At 36.4% G+C, this 16,784-nt stretch overlaps 2 protein-coding genes across 3 annotated transcripts in view; both read left to right on the top strand.

Annotated features, from left to right (window-relative positions):
• LOC114644881 (MARVEL domain-containing protein 2) overlaps positions 1 to 16,784 on the top strand; it is a 200,636-nt gene that overhangs the window by 100,000 nt on the left and 83,852 nt on the right. The gene's annotated exons all lie outside the window — the stretch shown is intronic.
• oclnb (occludin b) overlaps positions 3,270 to 16,784 on the top strand; it is a 169,369-nt gene continuing 155,854 nt past the window's right edge. The window contains exon 1 of the mRNA XM_051930122.1: positions 3,270 to 3,296. The gene's annotated coding sequence lies outside the window, so the exon portion shown is untranslated. The remainder of the gene's footprint in view (positions 3,297 to 16,784) is intronic.

Genomic DNA, 16,784 nt, shown 5'->3' with positions numbered 1-16,784 from the left:
TTTGTACGTGGTGCACTCCCCTCTGAAGAAATAAATGTAATTGCCAACTGCTAGCCCACAAACACTCGTATTTTAGATCAGAGCAGTGAAGCTCTTAACATTCAAAATAACAGAGAAAATGGGAAACTTAGCTAGATATTTTGAGGCTACTTATCTAGTGTGCAAAAAAAGAGCTATAAATTTGAATTTGAATATCACCGTGAGAACACAACAAGAACATAGGACCAATGTTGTGTACACAAATTATAACCGAGTTATTGATGTATTTGCCTTTAACTGCCTTGTTCCTGTGTCTTCCTAAAAGCCAGGAGGTTCTTGGGGTGTATGCATTCAGTAAAGCTCTTCTGGTTGACCTAAGGCTTCATCTTGATTTCTAGGTTGTCTCTAATGTTTGCCATCCAAACATTCTATTGGACAAATGGGAGATGCAATTTGTAGTGCACTTTGAAGTGATGGGTCCCAGTTGGGCAATACAAAGAAAAGAATACTGCTTGAATTAGCCAAACTGTTACATAAATTTGACTTTTCACCTCATTCAATAATGTAAAATCCAAAAAAAAACAGATGAGCTAGAAATGGTATTTGTGTGATTGAATTGCATATGAAGTGATGAAATACACTTACGTTTCATTTTATTTTCACAAATAACTGACACCCCATCTTTTTAGTACTTTTTGATTATGGACCAAGTAGCAAATACGCAGAGACCTCATGTGCTCCAAAACACCAACCAGAACAGCATGTGTGATGCAACTACAGTAAGTGGGAATGTCAGGTGTCACACACATAATGGTAACTTCAACAATTTTCATGTTTTTAATGTTTAGATATTCTAGTATTTTATGTGTGCAAGTGCAAGCTAAATCGATGTTTAACAAATATAAGATCAGGGATAAGAAAGCATTCTAGGACAAAGCATGAAGCAACCTATCACAGGAAACCCTTATGCACACAACCACAATAAATACAGAAGTTTAACTTGAGTACCAAGAGGTAATCCGCATGGAGAAAACATTAACATTCTGCACAGAAAGTGACCATGATAGAACAACAAGCCAAATCAAATGTTGCCACTGTGCTGACCAGACAAGTGTATTCATTGTGACTGGTAATACAAATTGCACTGTATTACAGATATTCTTCAAATGTAATTTGAAATATGTTTTTTTTTATAATGTACAAAACATTGCTTTCTATTGAAAAATACTTTTATGTAATATGCCTCTTTGTCTTGCTTCTGATATGTGTTTATAAATTTGTAATCTATAGTATATTGCAGATAACAGCAACCATCCATACTCTTAATTAATACCCATGAATGTAAGAAATTAACTATGAAAATTGAACTAATATATTGAAAACCTGCCCTGAAAAGTCCCAGCAGAGTTCATAAAAAATTGTATTTCATTAGACCTTAGACCTGCCCGTGTCATATTACCTACCATGTACTGTTTGTCCCTCTACACACCCACACTCCTTCTACACTTAGAGCTTGTGTTGCAAATTAAATGACTTATTATAAGGAGAGACGGGGTGTAGTAAAATGGACAATCAAGCTATCTTTTTAAATATCAGTTCTCTTTATCTTACACTTCTTCAAAAAATGTTTTATTTTGGAAAAAAAAAGAGAATTCTTTACATAATAAAGACTTTTCATATTGTAACAGTAGATTAAAATGCACACCATCCTGTGGGGATACAAAATATTTATTGGATATAAAAAACTTATAACTCTAGTTTATTTTTCTTATTTTTGGTCTGTCTTTACTCACTCTCTCCATATTTGCATTGTTTCTCCGCGCTGAATCTTCCCAACCTTTACTTTTAGTAAAATATTCCATTATTTTCTTGACTGTTCTGCATGTATATAATATTTTATCCGATGATTAGTGTTTTATAAAATTCTGCAAGGGTTTTATTATTATTACTAATATTGATAAGTGTTTATAGGTATTGAATTCCACAAGCTTTTTTGTTATTGCTAATAGTGAAGAACGTTTAGTTATCAAAAACAGACGCAAATACGTGATTCAATGTTTTGTGTGAAAGCAAAGGGAATGCCTAAAACGGAGACTTGCTCCTCATACAATACTTTGTCCAAACTTAATTATGGTAGGTCAATGACGTGAAGGGAACGCAGGAGAAGAGGTAGATGTGACTGGAAGTGAGAATGTTGAAGATAAATTGTTGGAGTTGGAAAAAAGGACAGAATAGAAAAATGCAAAAGAGAGTTACAACAAGAAGTGGATAGTGTCTGAGAACGTACGGGAAAGTATGTAGAATTGGTATGGATAGGATGAGGAAAGGCAATGAATATGTGGGAAAAAGAATGATGGAAATAGAAGAACGAGGAAAAGAGAAAGCAAGTGTAGGTCAAAGCGGAGGTGATGAATAAAACTAATATAAGATCTGAAGGAAAAGGGTTTTACTGAGGTAGGAGGTGCAGGACTGAGGGTGTAGATGGAGAAGACTGGTCCGGGTATTTCGAAAAAGAAGACTAAGAACAAAAAAGTTAATCGGGGTAGACGTGGGGTGGTAAGCCTCAGTAATCAGAATGAAGGCATCATCTGCATAGACAAAGGCTTATTTTTACACAAATATTTTTAAAATGGATTACCTGAAGCAGCAGTGATGACATTAACTCTTCAAAGTATTATATTGCTCTTGCGAAAAGTACTGTATTTGTTCAATACAGAGATTGTCCTTTAATAAAACTCGTTTCCTAAAAACAATGAGGCCCTTCATAATGCATAAAAATTATAACTGAAAAACGTTATGATAAATGCAACTATATAATAGGCAATTGGCTTCAGCAAGAAAAAAGTAGAAATGATCATTGATGAATACCATTACAGATGATGATATGTTTTCACCTTCCGTATGCATAGCGATCAGGTGTGAAAATAGGGGTGTTTTGTTCTGTACAATGCAGACATAAAATTAATGAGAAAATAAAATGTCAGCAGTTTTCCTAACGTGTATACCCAAAACGAGCAGGTTGCATGGGTTGGCCAGTCTTGACCGCACTGAATTTTTTTCATAGATTGATATCTCAGCCTGCGTGCTGGCTGGATGAGACTAACACATGAAATGAGACACCAACAAAGAGCCTAGAAGCGCAATACCAGTTAGAGCAGTTTCAATAGAAGGGGCGGGTTTAAAATTGAATGATATAGCTTACATCCAATCAGTGCGAGACTTGCTACCTGCCCAGGTGTGTTTTCAAGGGTTGGGTTGTGGGATCACCGCTTACAGACAGGTTTCGAGATATCTGTGTTTCGGTCATCATTTGCGAGGTATGTAAGAGATAAGTTTAACGAATAACAACTTTGAACAAAAGCGAGGCTTGTTGCAGATTAGTTTAATATCGCGTACATTTCAGAGCTGTTGGCAGCGTTGTATCATTATATTTTACAGTTCCTTTGTATTTATCGCACGTTTGGTGAAGATTATCGCTGCGGTTTGTGTGTGAGGCTTCAAACAAAACAGAGGGAGTTTTTCGAATGAAATGTGTATGGTTAGATAATTACTGTAAATTGTGAATCTGTGCCTTATCTTTTGATAATCCGTTGGCAATTTGTAATAAATCGGTCTTCATATGATGGTACATAAAAATCTACGACCTGAGAAAACGAGTCCTGTAGGTCACCTGTAATTTTACAGACCTGCATTTCGATCTACAGAATGAGATACACGTTAACATTCTGAAGCGGGGTGTGGTGGTGCTCTTCAACAAGTAAATTGCTACTCGCACTCCTTTCGTTCTTTCTGAAATGTATTGATGGACTCGTAAGAATATGTCTCTGTCTACGGAGATTTCATGCCCAGACGAGTGCGCTTAGAATTAGTTGGACGCCCTGTAAGAATTGAGGTTTTCATGTGTCGTCTACAACAACAGCAATCTTCTTTCTGTTTGAGCAGAGCGTTAAAATACTTCATGTATTATAGGTTGGGAGATACTAATGAGAGGTTTTAGCTAGAAACGTGCACGATGCTGCAAGCATCGTTACCAGAAAGGCGTATTTAATATCATAGGGGAAAATTTAAAAGCTGTGCCTACATGTTTTCCAAAAGGGGGAATATTTGAATAACCTCAATCTCTTTTTTAATTTTCTTTTCAGAAAATAAGTGTGTGTGTGTATATATGTATATATAATGTAGCATGTGTGTATATATATGTGTATAAAATATATTTTGTTAAATACATTGTAAAATAACTTCAAGTTAGTTAACATGAATTGATCTTAACTGTGCATGTCCATTAATATAATGGCAACTGGACAACCGTGGAGAGCAAAACGTAGTCTAGTGAGATGTAATCCTGTAGAAAAATAAAATTCTCTTGGTTAGTTATAATCCAAAGACTTAGTGTTGGACAAGGTCACAGTTCAAAAGACCTATACCAGCTGCCTGCCTTCCTCCTAGATGTTTTATGATGATATATAATATTGTACTGGGCAGTCTAATATCCTGAGTAAAATTCTGGAGTCCAAGGCTGACAGGATTTCGGGTGTTTTTTTCCCCATGGGTGGATAGAAAGCTGGGCATGATAATGTTATCACCCAGTGCCACAACAAGGTATCATGAAGAAAAATGAAACCGATCAGGCTTAACAACTTATTGATATACTTTTATATTAATGACTGGTCCTTCCCTGTAAACGCCATTTATTATAAATAAGTTTATCATATTATTCCAGACTACTTTTATTTATTGCTTTAAGAGGGTAAAAAGAACTTTAATTCAATTAGTCTTAATGCTCAATAGCCAACATAAGTGGCCAATGGATTTATTTTCTGAAACCAGTTTGTCCATTTAATGGCATTGGGTTTTAGCATCTACCCTGGTATCAATAACTAAAAATTGGGAGTTGGATTGTGAACGTATGTGTCGCTGGACCCAATGACACACTCATCCTAATGTGTTCAAACATTAGTTTGCCAATTCATCTTTCAGAAACACGGTCTTCGGATTAATGTCCTTTGGATGAGATGTAAAACTGTGGTCCTGGCTCTCCATTGTCATAAAAGATCCCCGGGCATTCATTGTACAAAGTAGGGTATATCCTGATGTCCTGGCTAAACTGCCCAACCTGGCCTAATTGTTCTGACCCCCTAATGATCCCCTTTCTCTAATTGATATCTCCTTCACCATGCACCACCTAATGCTTGGTACAGTTTTCATTATGGTAAAAATTTTCTGGATCATGTTGTTATACATAGCTATATATGTACAGTGGAACCTCGGGTCACGATCGTAATTCATTCCAAAACTTCTGGGTCGTAACCCGATTTGGTCGTGAACTGAAGTAATCTCCCCCATAGGGATTGTATGTAAATATAATTAATCCGTTCCAGACTGTACGAACTGTATGTAAATATATTTTTTTTTTAAAGATTTTTAAGCACAAATATAGTTAAGTTATACCAGTAGAGATGGCACAGCAGTATAGTAAACTAAAGTGTAAGAAACATTGAATAACACTGAGAAAACTTGAACAGAGAAAGAGTAACATTGCAAGAATTCACGGCTATAGCCTTACGAACCGTTTGCTGTAAACACTTTTTTAATGAGCTTTAAGCACAGGGAAAAACATGAACATTTGAAAAATCCGTAATTTTAATAAACAACCAAGAAAAGTAAGATTGCAACAATGCATGCTATGAACCGATCGCTGTAAACAGAATGGAGGTTAAAATCCAATAGAAAAAAAAAGTCTTCATTAAATACAACAAGGTTAAATCAATGCTCGAATCACTCTTTAAAAACAAGCCCGGTGCATTCTTTAACTGCCTTCTCGGCCTTAGGTGTCTCTGTCTCTGTCTCTCTCTCTCTCTCTCTCTCTCTGTCTCTCTGTCTCTGTGTGTGCAGCGAGCGACTGAACACGTGCGGAAATGATCAGCGCATACGAACCGAAGGGAAACTGGCTTCTTCGTCACCCAAGTGTGTGGTCCTGAACAGATGCAAAAGTTTGGCAAACTTTTTAGTCATAACCCGATTTGTACGTGGTCTGAGATGTTCGTGACCCGAGGTTCCACTGTACTGACAGTTTAGGATACTGATTTTTCTCTTGGCTATGCTGTAGGTATAATTAGATAGCAGTAGTTGAACCCCTTCTTACTTGTGGTGTGTTTTTTTTTTTTTAATCTTGTTGCTTTTGATGCATCCACCATCTAATCATTCATGTATGTAATATAACTTGCTTTGTAAATCAACTTGCGTAAAGGTATCTGCTAAATTAATAAACCTGCTTATTCAAATCTTTAGAATTATTTGTACCTAGCTATGCCAGGACTTCACAATCTTGATATATCTTTTATAATATGAAAGAATTTATGCAAACCCACTTAATATTATTTAGTGCAGCTGGGTTGGAGCATATCCAGACACACTTTTATGTTCTGATGAATAAAGCTTAACAGTGTTACTCTATAGACACTTCTTCCTCTACTGACTTTTAGTATTGTTTGTGTTTTTTAATTTTATCTAATAATGGCTGAAAGTTGCTCTTTGCAAAGCCTTTGAAATGTTAAAACCCAAGCTTGTTGGTTTGTATCCATTTTACTGATTTTTCAGCTGCTTCTGTTCCCTTAAGTACTATTTGCAAAAGTTAAATGTTTGTGTTGAAGTTCACCAGTCTGATTCAAGAAGATCTCATTTATAGATTTTTTTTTTGTTTGTTTTTTGTTTTTTCCTTTTGTCAATGCAACTGTTTTCTTATAAACTGCCTCCAAGAACTATTACCCAACTTTGGTACAAGATCACATTTTTTTCCCTTTGGTCCCAGAACATGTAGTATATTTCCTTAACATTAATAACTTACAACTGAAACAGCAGAAGGTTTATCAGCTCATTCTTTTAGTGTTACTGGGATGCTTGTGTACAAGGATCTGAAAATAGTCATATGAAAAAGTTTGGGAATCCCTCTTGATTCTTTGGATTTTTGTTTATCATTGGCTGAGTTTTGAAAGTAGAATTAGACAGGTGCATAAATTTTGGGCACCCCAACAGACATATTACATCAATACTTAGTTGAGCCTCCTTTTGCAAATATAACAGTCTCTAGACGCCTCCAGAATCCAGACACTCATCAAAGGCTATAGGATGGAGGTATTTTTTTTATCATTCTTCCATACAAAATCTCTCCAGTTAAATTTGATGGCTGCCAAGCATGGACAGCCTGCTTCAAATCATCCCATAGATTTTCGATGATATTTAAATCAGGGGACTGTGACGGCCATTCCAGAACATTGTGTTTCTCCCTCTGCTTGAATACCTTTGTAGATTTTGAACTGTGTTTTGGGTCATTGTCTTGATGGAATATCCAACCCCTGTGTAACTTCAACTTTGTGACTGATGCTTGAACATTATCCTGAAGAATTTGTTAATATTGGATTGAATTCATCCGACCCTCGACTTTAACAAGGGCCCCAGTCTCTGAACTAGCCACACAGCCCCACAGCATGATGGAACCACCACCAAATCTGACAATAGGTAGCAGGGGCCTCATGCATAACGGCGTGCATAGAATTCAAACTATAACATGGCATACGGACAAAAGCGGATATGTGCTTACACAAAAAAATTCCAGATCCATAAATCTGTGCAGACGCCAACTTCCATATTCTTCCGCTACATAAATCCCAGTCAGCGTGAAAAATAACGCACGCGCGCCTGCTGTCCTGCCCCAACTCCTCCCAGAATTACGCCTCTTTGAATATGCAAATCAATATAAATAGCCCTTAAGCTCAGCCTTCCGTGAAAAGACCATGGTAAATGCACGGGGGAAAATAGAAGACTTTCAGCGAATACCAAGTGGAGGCAAGGAAAAACGTACTATTTGTTGGTTTAAACAGTGAAATAAACAACAAAACAAAGTTGCTCGAGTGACATAGCATGTCGGAGAACCTCAAAAGCTCAAGTTCACAAAGGCCCATTTTGCCCGAAATAAAAAAAGTTGTCACATATCAAAGTCGCCGTGAAAAGGCGAGTTGTAGCCCACCATCTGGGTGTCATGAAAGCTTATTTGGGTACAGAGAAAAAATATAGGCACACGGGGGGGGGGGGGGGGTTAGCATAAAATGTCACCTTTAATCTCGAAATTTCCACTTTAAGTTTATTTTGTAATTAAAGTAGAACATCATAAACTTCATCTTAAAATCATTTAATTTACTAGTTTCTCAAATCCCATCATAACTAAAGTAGCACGTTAAATGCTTTGTTTTGTATTTGATCTTCTATGTGTGTGAATCACTATGTGCTTCTGGGCTTTCTCTTCCTCTGACAGGACACAGAATCCATTACATTCGTAATATTACAGCTCTCTGAATAATTAAAACTGATATGTATACGTGATACCATTTTCATGATGATAGGAGTTAAAGCATGTTCTTAAACATGGTGGCGCAGTGATTGTTCGTGTCTCACGCAAGATGCTTGCTGCGCCGTGTGCGACCTTCGATGAAATACTTTATTGCAGCAGTACTGTCTCTTTCAAACGTACTAACTCCCAATTCCTGTCCTTCCTTTTCTTTCTCCAAATACCCAATTGCCACAAAATCAGCTCTGTAATAGACATTAAACTATCTGTAAGCTTAGAACACAGATTCTTCAAAACTTTTAAGAAACGTTGAAATATTTTCGTACTACATGTTTAATTATTCTATCCATCTATCCTTCCAGTGTTTCGTCAGCACCAGCAAGAATACAGCGTAAGGCAGTAACAGTCCCTGAACCAGTTAGTGCTGAGACCGTGTCCTCACATTTTAATTTATTAACAATAAAAACTTTAACTTCATTTAAATAGTCTAATATGTTTAATAAACATATTTTGCTGCATTTCATCTTAAAAATATCGTCATATGTAAATACGTGCTTTATAAAGTGGCTCAGGTTGTGCAATATTATAACTGCATCACAAGTTTACAGTGAGGTAATTGTACTTATAGGTACAAACAGTTCTACAAGGAGCACTTGATGGACTGATTTTGAGTGAATTTATAGTTCTTGGGATGAAACTGTTTCTGAACTGCGAGGTCCGTACAGTTCAAATAGGCAGCATGGCTGATGCAGCGTGTGCTTGATGCTGTAGATGTCCGATTCCCCACTTGGATACAGTGATATAAATACTCCGAGTGGTGCAGTAAGAATAATGTGGAAAAAGATGATCCGCTCTGGCAACCCCTAACTGGAGCAGCTGAAAGAAGGTGCAGTGAGAGTAACAATGCTAAAGCAGCTATGGTATTAGGAATACTTTGGCTATTCCCTGGAACATTATATTGTTACAGGTTAATTACAGTCAGATGCATTAAACTAATAAACAATATGCAGTTAGTTTCAGTGTATATGATAAAGCCGCGTCAGGGATGTGGATCTTAAAAAGAATGGGTAACCACACAGGAACAGTAGCACTGCTTTGACACTGTTTGCCACCAGTCTGCAAAACTGAGCGGAGAACTTATGTACGCCAGGGTTGGAGCTACCGTGGAAATGTGCGTGGCTTTATGCCAAGTTTAGGTTTTATACATCGCGATTTGAACATGGAAACGTTCGTACGTAACATTTTTGTGCATACGCACCGTTTATACATGAGGCTCCAGGTGTTTTTCTTGGAATGCGGTTTTCTTCTTCCACCATGCAAAGTGCTTTTTGTTATGACCAAATAACTTGATTTTTGTCTCGTCAGTCCAAAGCACTTTGTTCCAAAATGAATCTGGCTTGTCTAAATGAGCATTTGCATACAACAAGCAACTCTGTTCGTGGCGTGAGTGCAGAAAGGGCGTTCTTTGTCATCACCCTGCCATACAGATGTTCTACAATTCAGCGCAATTTGCACAAAGAACAATGTACAGATACACCATCTGCAGCAAGATGTTCTTGCAGGTCTTTGGAGGTGATCTGTGGGTTGTCTGTAACCATTCTCACAATCCTGCACATATGCCGCTCCTGTATTTTTCTTCGCCTGCCAGACCTGGGTTTAACAGCAACTCTGCCTGTGGCCTTCCATTTCCCGATTACATTCCTTACAGTTGAAACTGACAGTTTAAACCTCTGAGATAGCTTTTTGTAGCCTTCCCCTAAATCATGAGACTGAACAATCTTTGTTTTTAGATCTTTTGAGAGTTGCTTTGAGGATCTCGTGCTGTCACTCTGCAGAGGTGAGTCAAAGGGAAGCACAACTTGCAATTGACCACCTTAAATACCTTTTCTCATGATTGGACACACCGGTCTATGAAGTTCAAGGCTTAATGAGCTAATGCAAACAATTTGTTTTTGCAAGTAATCAGTATTGAGCAGTTACATGCATTCAAATCAGCAAAATTACAAGGGGACCCAAATTTTTGCACAGCCAGTTTTTCACATTGGATTTAATTTCATACAATTAAATACTTCTTCACTAAAAATCTTTGTTCGGAAAACACCCCAGTACTCAGATGTTCCTAGGAAATTAATCTTTTTTTTTTTCTTGAAAGTAGAGTCAATTATGCAGGCTGAGAGGGGTTCCCAAACTTTTTCATATGACTAAGTATCCTAATGTAGAGGAATGCCCAAATTTAATGTTTTAGTTGCATGAAATGTGCTTTCACTGTGTAAAGCATAAACTGAAAGTGCTTTATTAAATCTTTTGGAACAAGTAAAGGTCACTTTGATGTGAATCTCAAAAATAAACCAAAAGTTACACACAGGATTTTTCTGAAAAGTTTTATTTCAAAAATAAAATTTCATAGTTCTAGTCTTTTTATATTGTCATCTGAAACAATCGGCTTGTTTACATGTGAAGTTACTTTTCTTATTGCTATATATTGTTTCCTCTGGTTAAAATATTAAATTGGAAATTATTAGTGTTGTCCTTTTGATGTGATCACATATTAATAAAGATGCATTTATTTGTTTAGAAAACAGAGACCTCCAAGGGTCTAAAGTGCTGCTGATGGAGGAGAAAAATGTCCGGAAGGCCATATGGTAGTCCACCACCATATGAGCCAGGAAGTGAATAGTAAGTATTTAAATTTTTCCTCATGTTGGATATTCAAAATATTAAAAGTAAGAGTTTCACTTGATTTCCAGTTTTACTGAACTAGTAGAGACTTGCTGTACTTCCTGTTTTTTATTTAAAGTGACTTAGTCCTAACTCTTGTTTGGAAAGCATACTTTCAGATATCAAATGAGAAAAGTAACTGCATTTTCTTCTGAATGTAAACCGAAGAAAGTCTACAAAAATACGTAAATTCTGTACTGGCTAACAGCTTGCACTGGGTACTCCTATTTTGTTCTTTGCACCTACTTGTTTTTAATTTACATTTGTTTGTATTATTCAGAAATGTAAATTTTTTTAAGGAATTGCCTATACAGAATTATTTTCGAGTCACATTTTAGTACTAAAGTACAGGATAGAATTGTGTTTTTAGCTATTCCCTTTCTAGGTCATTTTTTATATCATTAGCTAAAATAACTGATTAAGAGTTTGCTGACTGATGGTGCGTTCCAGGTGGTTTATTTTCTGTTTGCCTTAGGTGCATAATTATGCTTGATGTGTGTTGCATGTGGTTTAATTTCCCTCCGTTCCTTGATGTAGGTAGAGCATGCAAAGAATCTGCATCATCATTACATTTGTAAAAACTGGGCAGTTTTCCATAAGTGCGTAGTTATTTTCTTAAGGTTCTGTAAAGTAATGATTGTCTATTTTATAAAATTAAATTCTTTCAGGCTAATATTGGTTGAGGGCATTTGGTGGTGGCATAGTTTTGACTAAATAAACATAACTCTGTACTAGTCAAGAAAATGACACTAGACCCAAATGTTCTTTCTGGGATCCTTGATGTTTGGTATTGATTCACTCTTGCTTATCCTTTTGAGCTGGGTGGAATTTGTATCTCTGTTTTGCATTTGCTATTAGATGTTCAGTTTTCTGAACATTAATCTCATGTCTGATGTTTTTCTATCTTAAATAAGGTGAACAGCTGTCCATTTTTTGAGTTCTGTTATAGAAAAATTATGGGAAGAAAGACTGGCTTTCAGTAATAAAGGCATTGCTAACTGTCTAAACAGCATTAAAATGCTGATAAAGTGATAATGCTGTGCAGGTCATTTATTTTCATTTTAATGAGTACTCAGCAGTGAGTTGCATGCACTCATGTAAATAATGAAATCTATAAAGTACACTGATTTATAATGCCGTTTGAGTTGAGATTAACTTTGACACATTTACTTTGTTACCCACTTCAATAGTTCATTATGATGTTAATGCTTACATTAATAAAATTTACCAATCCACTGTAATCTTAGATTGATCTGTGGTTCAAAAAATAAGTTTGAATTTGCTTAAAGTATAGCCTGCTGCCCATGAGATTAAAGATATTAGATTTCAGGCAACAGCCACTTCTGTGTTACATGGATGTAATTTATTCTTTTAAGACCCAACTTTCTTTATTCGATGAGTGTGACCCACATAATGTTGAGTTTGTCTGTGGAGCCCTGACTTTCACCACAGCACTTTGAATTGTACTTTTGTGTCCAATTTAGATATAGCTGCTAAAGTATAGGGTATTGTACATGGGTGATGCTGAAGGCTGTCATGAGAATGATAAATAAATTCATGCATTGCCAGGAGATTTGTGTTTTACTGTACTCTACTATGGTAGTGAAGCTGTAACAAAGACTGCATTTTGAATTTACTGATCCGTTTACTTTCTGGGAGTTCATCACCAGACGTGAGGATGAGAATACAAGTACGAAATGATGTTCTTGGCAAGATATATTATAGAAAGAGAGAGAGAGATGTATATTGTTGGTAGTTCATTAATTGACCACCACTAATGCAGGGAATTACCTATAACTGAATTCACTCTTTAAAGTCACATCACCCGTATCTATGAATGCTAACGGAACATCAGTCCAGCTAACTTGATCCCATTTGCAGTCGTGTGTCCATCAAAAGAAAAATGTTTCAATAAAATATGAGAAGGGGGGTAAAATGAGTTTTGGAAGCATTTGTCTCTTCTGGTCCACAACATTTTTGATGATGCTCAAAGGGGAGGTGGGTGGTTTGGGAATATCATTTCTTTAGAAATAACAACAACAACAACATTTATTTATATAGCACATTTTCACACAAAAAAGTAGCTCAAAGTGCTTTACATAATGAAGAAAAATAAAAGACAAAGTAAGAAATTAAAATAAGACATTAGTTAGCATAGAATAAGAGTAAGGTCCAATGGCCAGGGAGGACAGGAAAAAAAACAAAAAAACTCGAGTGCTGGAGTAAAAATAAAATCTGCAGGGGTTCCAGGCCACGAGACCGCCCAGTCCCCTCTGGGCATTCTACCTAACAAAAAATGAAATAGTCCTCTTTGTATTTAAGGTTCTCACAGAAGGACTTGATGATAATGGTCATGCAGACTTCTGGCTTTTAATCCATCAATGTTGGAACATCACAGCACTTTGAGTAGATGGTGGTGGCACAGGCCACCACCACAAAGAAACTGGAAAAAGAAACGCAAGAGAGAGTAGGCGTTAGTATGGATTTTAGAGCCACCATGAATAGTTATTATAATGAATTGGATATACAGAGTATCAGGATTAAATTAAAGTGAAGCTATGAGAAGGCCATGTTAAAGTAATGTGTGTTTAGCAGTTTTTTAAAATGCTCCACTGTATTAGTCTGGTGAATTCCTACTGGCAGGCTATTCCAGATTTTAGGTGCAGAACAGCAGAAGGCCGCCTCACCACTTCTTTTAAGTTTTGCTCTTGGAATTCTAAGGAGACACTTATTTGAGGATCTAAGGTTACGATTTGGGATATAAGATGTCAGACATTCCAATATATAAGATGGGGCGAGATTATTTAAGGCTTTATAAACCATAAGCAGAATTTTAAAGTCAATCCTGAATGACACAGGTAACCAGTGTAGTGACATCAAAACTGGAGAAATGTGTTCGGATTTTCTTTTCCTAGTTAGGATTCTAGCAGCTGCATTCTGCACTAGTTGCAAATGATTTGTCTTTTTTGGGTAGTCCTGAGAGGAGTGCGTTACAGTAATCTAGTCGACTGAAAACAAACGCGTGAACTAATTTCTCAGCATCTTTCAATGATGTCTGGCAGGTCAGAATGAGAGCACAAACAAGGTGTAGAATTAAATAACACATTTCATTAACACTAAGGTCTTGCTTCAAATTTAAACTGGATGCAGAAAAAATGGTTCTTGAGTTAGTCTGAGACCATTGAGTTTGGTAGTGAAGGTTTGGCTCACTTTAAATCTCATTACGGTTTGGTGACTAAGGTGGGTGAGAATGGGGAAACTGTGACTTTAATCTTAAAAAGCAATTTAATGATGATGATGTAGCTGCCACAAAGCTGCATTCCCTTAAGATTTGACACCCTGATATAAACTGTCCAATATGTAAATGGAATATATTCATTATTTCTTTTCCTTTATTTTGGTACCAGCATGCTTTATTTAAATTTGGCTGTTTTCAACAGAAAAGTTAAAATTATCAGTTAACTTTCATTACCTTATACATTATCCCTATAAACATTTATTAAAAATCAAACAGATCATTTGCTCAGTTTTATTTTTCACTCACACACTTTCTTCCACTTTATCAATGCGTGTTAGTGGGCTATGGAAAGTAGAAGTCTGTAATGGCAACCTTGAGAAGCAGACATAAACCCTGGAAGAACATCCACTCCATCATATTTATGCTTGCCTGTATTTGATAAACTGACACTTGTATCCAAAGTGACTTTCAAAAAGAAGTTGTCGAGTATACATCACTCTGGGTAACTGTTTGTTTGGGAAACTAGTGTTCTGAGGTAATGATACAAAACTGATATCTGCGCAGAACACAGAACAAAATGTGAGTTAAACTTCCTAAATTACAAAACCCAATATCAGTTAGACAGAAATTCACAAAACGTGAGTTTTCAAATGATTCTTAAACACATTGAGGGAGTCCAAATTTCAAATTGAGGCAGGCAGTAGTCTGATCTGGGATTGATAACACGCAGAAGTGGCATCACCATATGCTTTTCAACAGTATACCTAAGTGGTCAAGAAGGAGCAAAGGACCTCTTCAGTCAGTCGGTCAGTCTCTCTCTCGTTTGTGATGATCCATGAACTACTCTGTAGGCAAGCATCAAGGATTTCACCTTAATATGTGCAGCTACAGAGAGCCAAAGTTTGATGAAAATAACTGTCCATACAATGAAGTCAAACTTGTACAATGATATAAATAACCATACATACAATCAATTTGAACTTAACCAAACAGAATTCACCATACTGGGGTCTTCAAATGCTTCTTAAAATCCATTGAGGGAGTCAGAACTTCAAACTGAGTCAGACAGCTCTTTCTAACAGCCAGGTCACTCTAAATTTAAAACCCATTAAAATTTCTTTACAACAATTTACTACCCCTTTTATATACTAATTTTATTCCCTTTGTTTCAGTAAAGTGTTGCTATGGATTCAAAGTGACTCTTTTGTTGTTCTCTGCATTTGATGTTACCAGGCTCTTCAGAAAGACTTTTTCTTTCGTGTTTGCAGATTCTACAGATTGTCACATAGTAAACTGATGGTCGTGATAATTGGCTTTACTTTTGTTAGAACAAAAGTAGTTAAAAATTTAAATGTGTGATCTTTTTAATTACAAATGCTTTTGTTAACAGATGTGTTGAACCTTCCTGTTTTTGTTAAATCCTTGTGCTAAGCCAGGTTTAGTTTCTCTTCAGTGTTCATGTTTGCTATTTTTTCTTTGACAAATTGTGCCGTTTTAAATTTCTAAGTCAATTGCTAGTGTTCACAGATTTGAATGATTTATTTTTATATTTAGCTGTCCCTTTTTACCCAAAGTAATTAACAAATTTTAAAATAATACAGATTGGTCCTTTAATTTATACTATTACTACACATGCCAATTAAGTGCATTAAGTAACAGATTGAACTTGCAGACTTGTTTGAATCAAGAAAACATTCGTAAAAGAAATTCACTTCATTTTTGTGCTTACTATGTCCATGGGTGCACAACTTCAAGTATTTCCATTAAATGAGGTTTGTGCTAGTTTCCTCTCAAAGCATGGTTTGCCTCTTAGTTTAAAAGCAGCAAGGCATATAAGATTTTCTTGACAAGCAGACCTCATAATTGGCAATATTCTTCTGGCTTGATTTTGAGATCTACTTCATAAAATTCTTTAATTAGTATTGAGCTACTGTTAAAATGGAGAAAAGCACTACACCACACTGCCTGCTTGTCTAAGGCTTTGGATGTCAAACCCTGAGGATGTGGGTTCAAATCCCGCTACTGAAACTGTGTGATCATGAGCAAGTCACTAGACCTCCTGCGCTCCAATTGGAAAACCAAAAGAAATGCAACCAGTTGTGTCAAATGATCAAGTTTGCTTGAATAAAGGGGATCCGCCAAATAATAAAATATAAATATAAATGTAAACATGTAAATGTAAATGGTCTATGCATGCTTTTGACAATTTCTTAAAGAACTGTTAATACATTTTTATTTGTTGATCCTTTTTATTTTTTATAAAGGGCAGCATAGTGGTGCAGTGGTAGCGTTGCTACGTGGCATTAAGGAAACCAGGTTTCATGACTTGTGTATTTCCTGTGTGGAAGCTGCATGTTCTCCCTGTGTCCGTTTCAGGTTTCCTCCCACTGTCCGACATGCAGGTTAGGTGAATTGGCAAAGCTAAATTGGCCCTACTGTGTGTGTGTGTTGTGTATTAATGTGATCAGTGGTAGACTGATTCTCCAATACAAGTCTGGTTTTGTATTG

Source organism: Erpetoichthys calabaricus, chromosome 7 (genome assembly GCF_900747795.2).
Source record: "Erpetoichthys calabaricus chromosome 7, fErpCal1.3, whole genome shotgun sequence".
Classification (NCBI taxonomy): Eukaryota; Metazoa; Chordata; class Cladistia; order Polypteriformes; family Polypteridae; genus Erpetoichthys; species Erpetoichthys calabaricus.
This window is presented reverse-complemented; position numbering and strand designations above follow the sequence as displayed.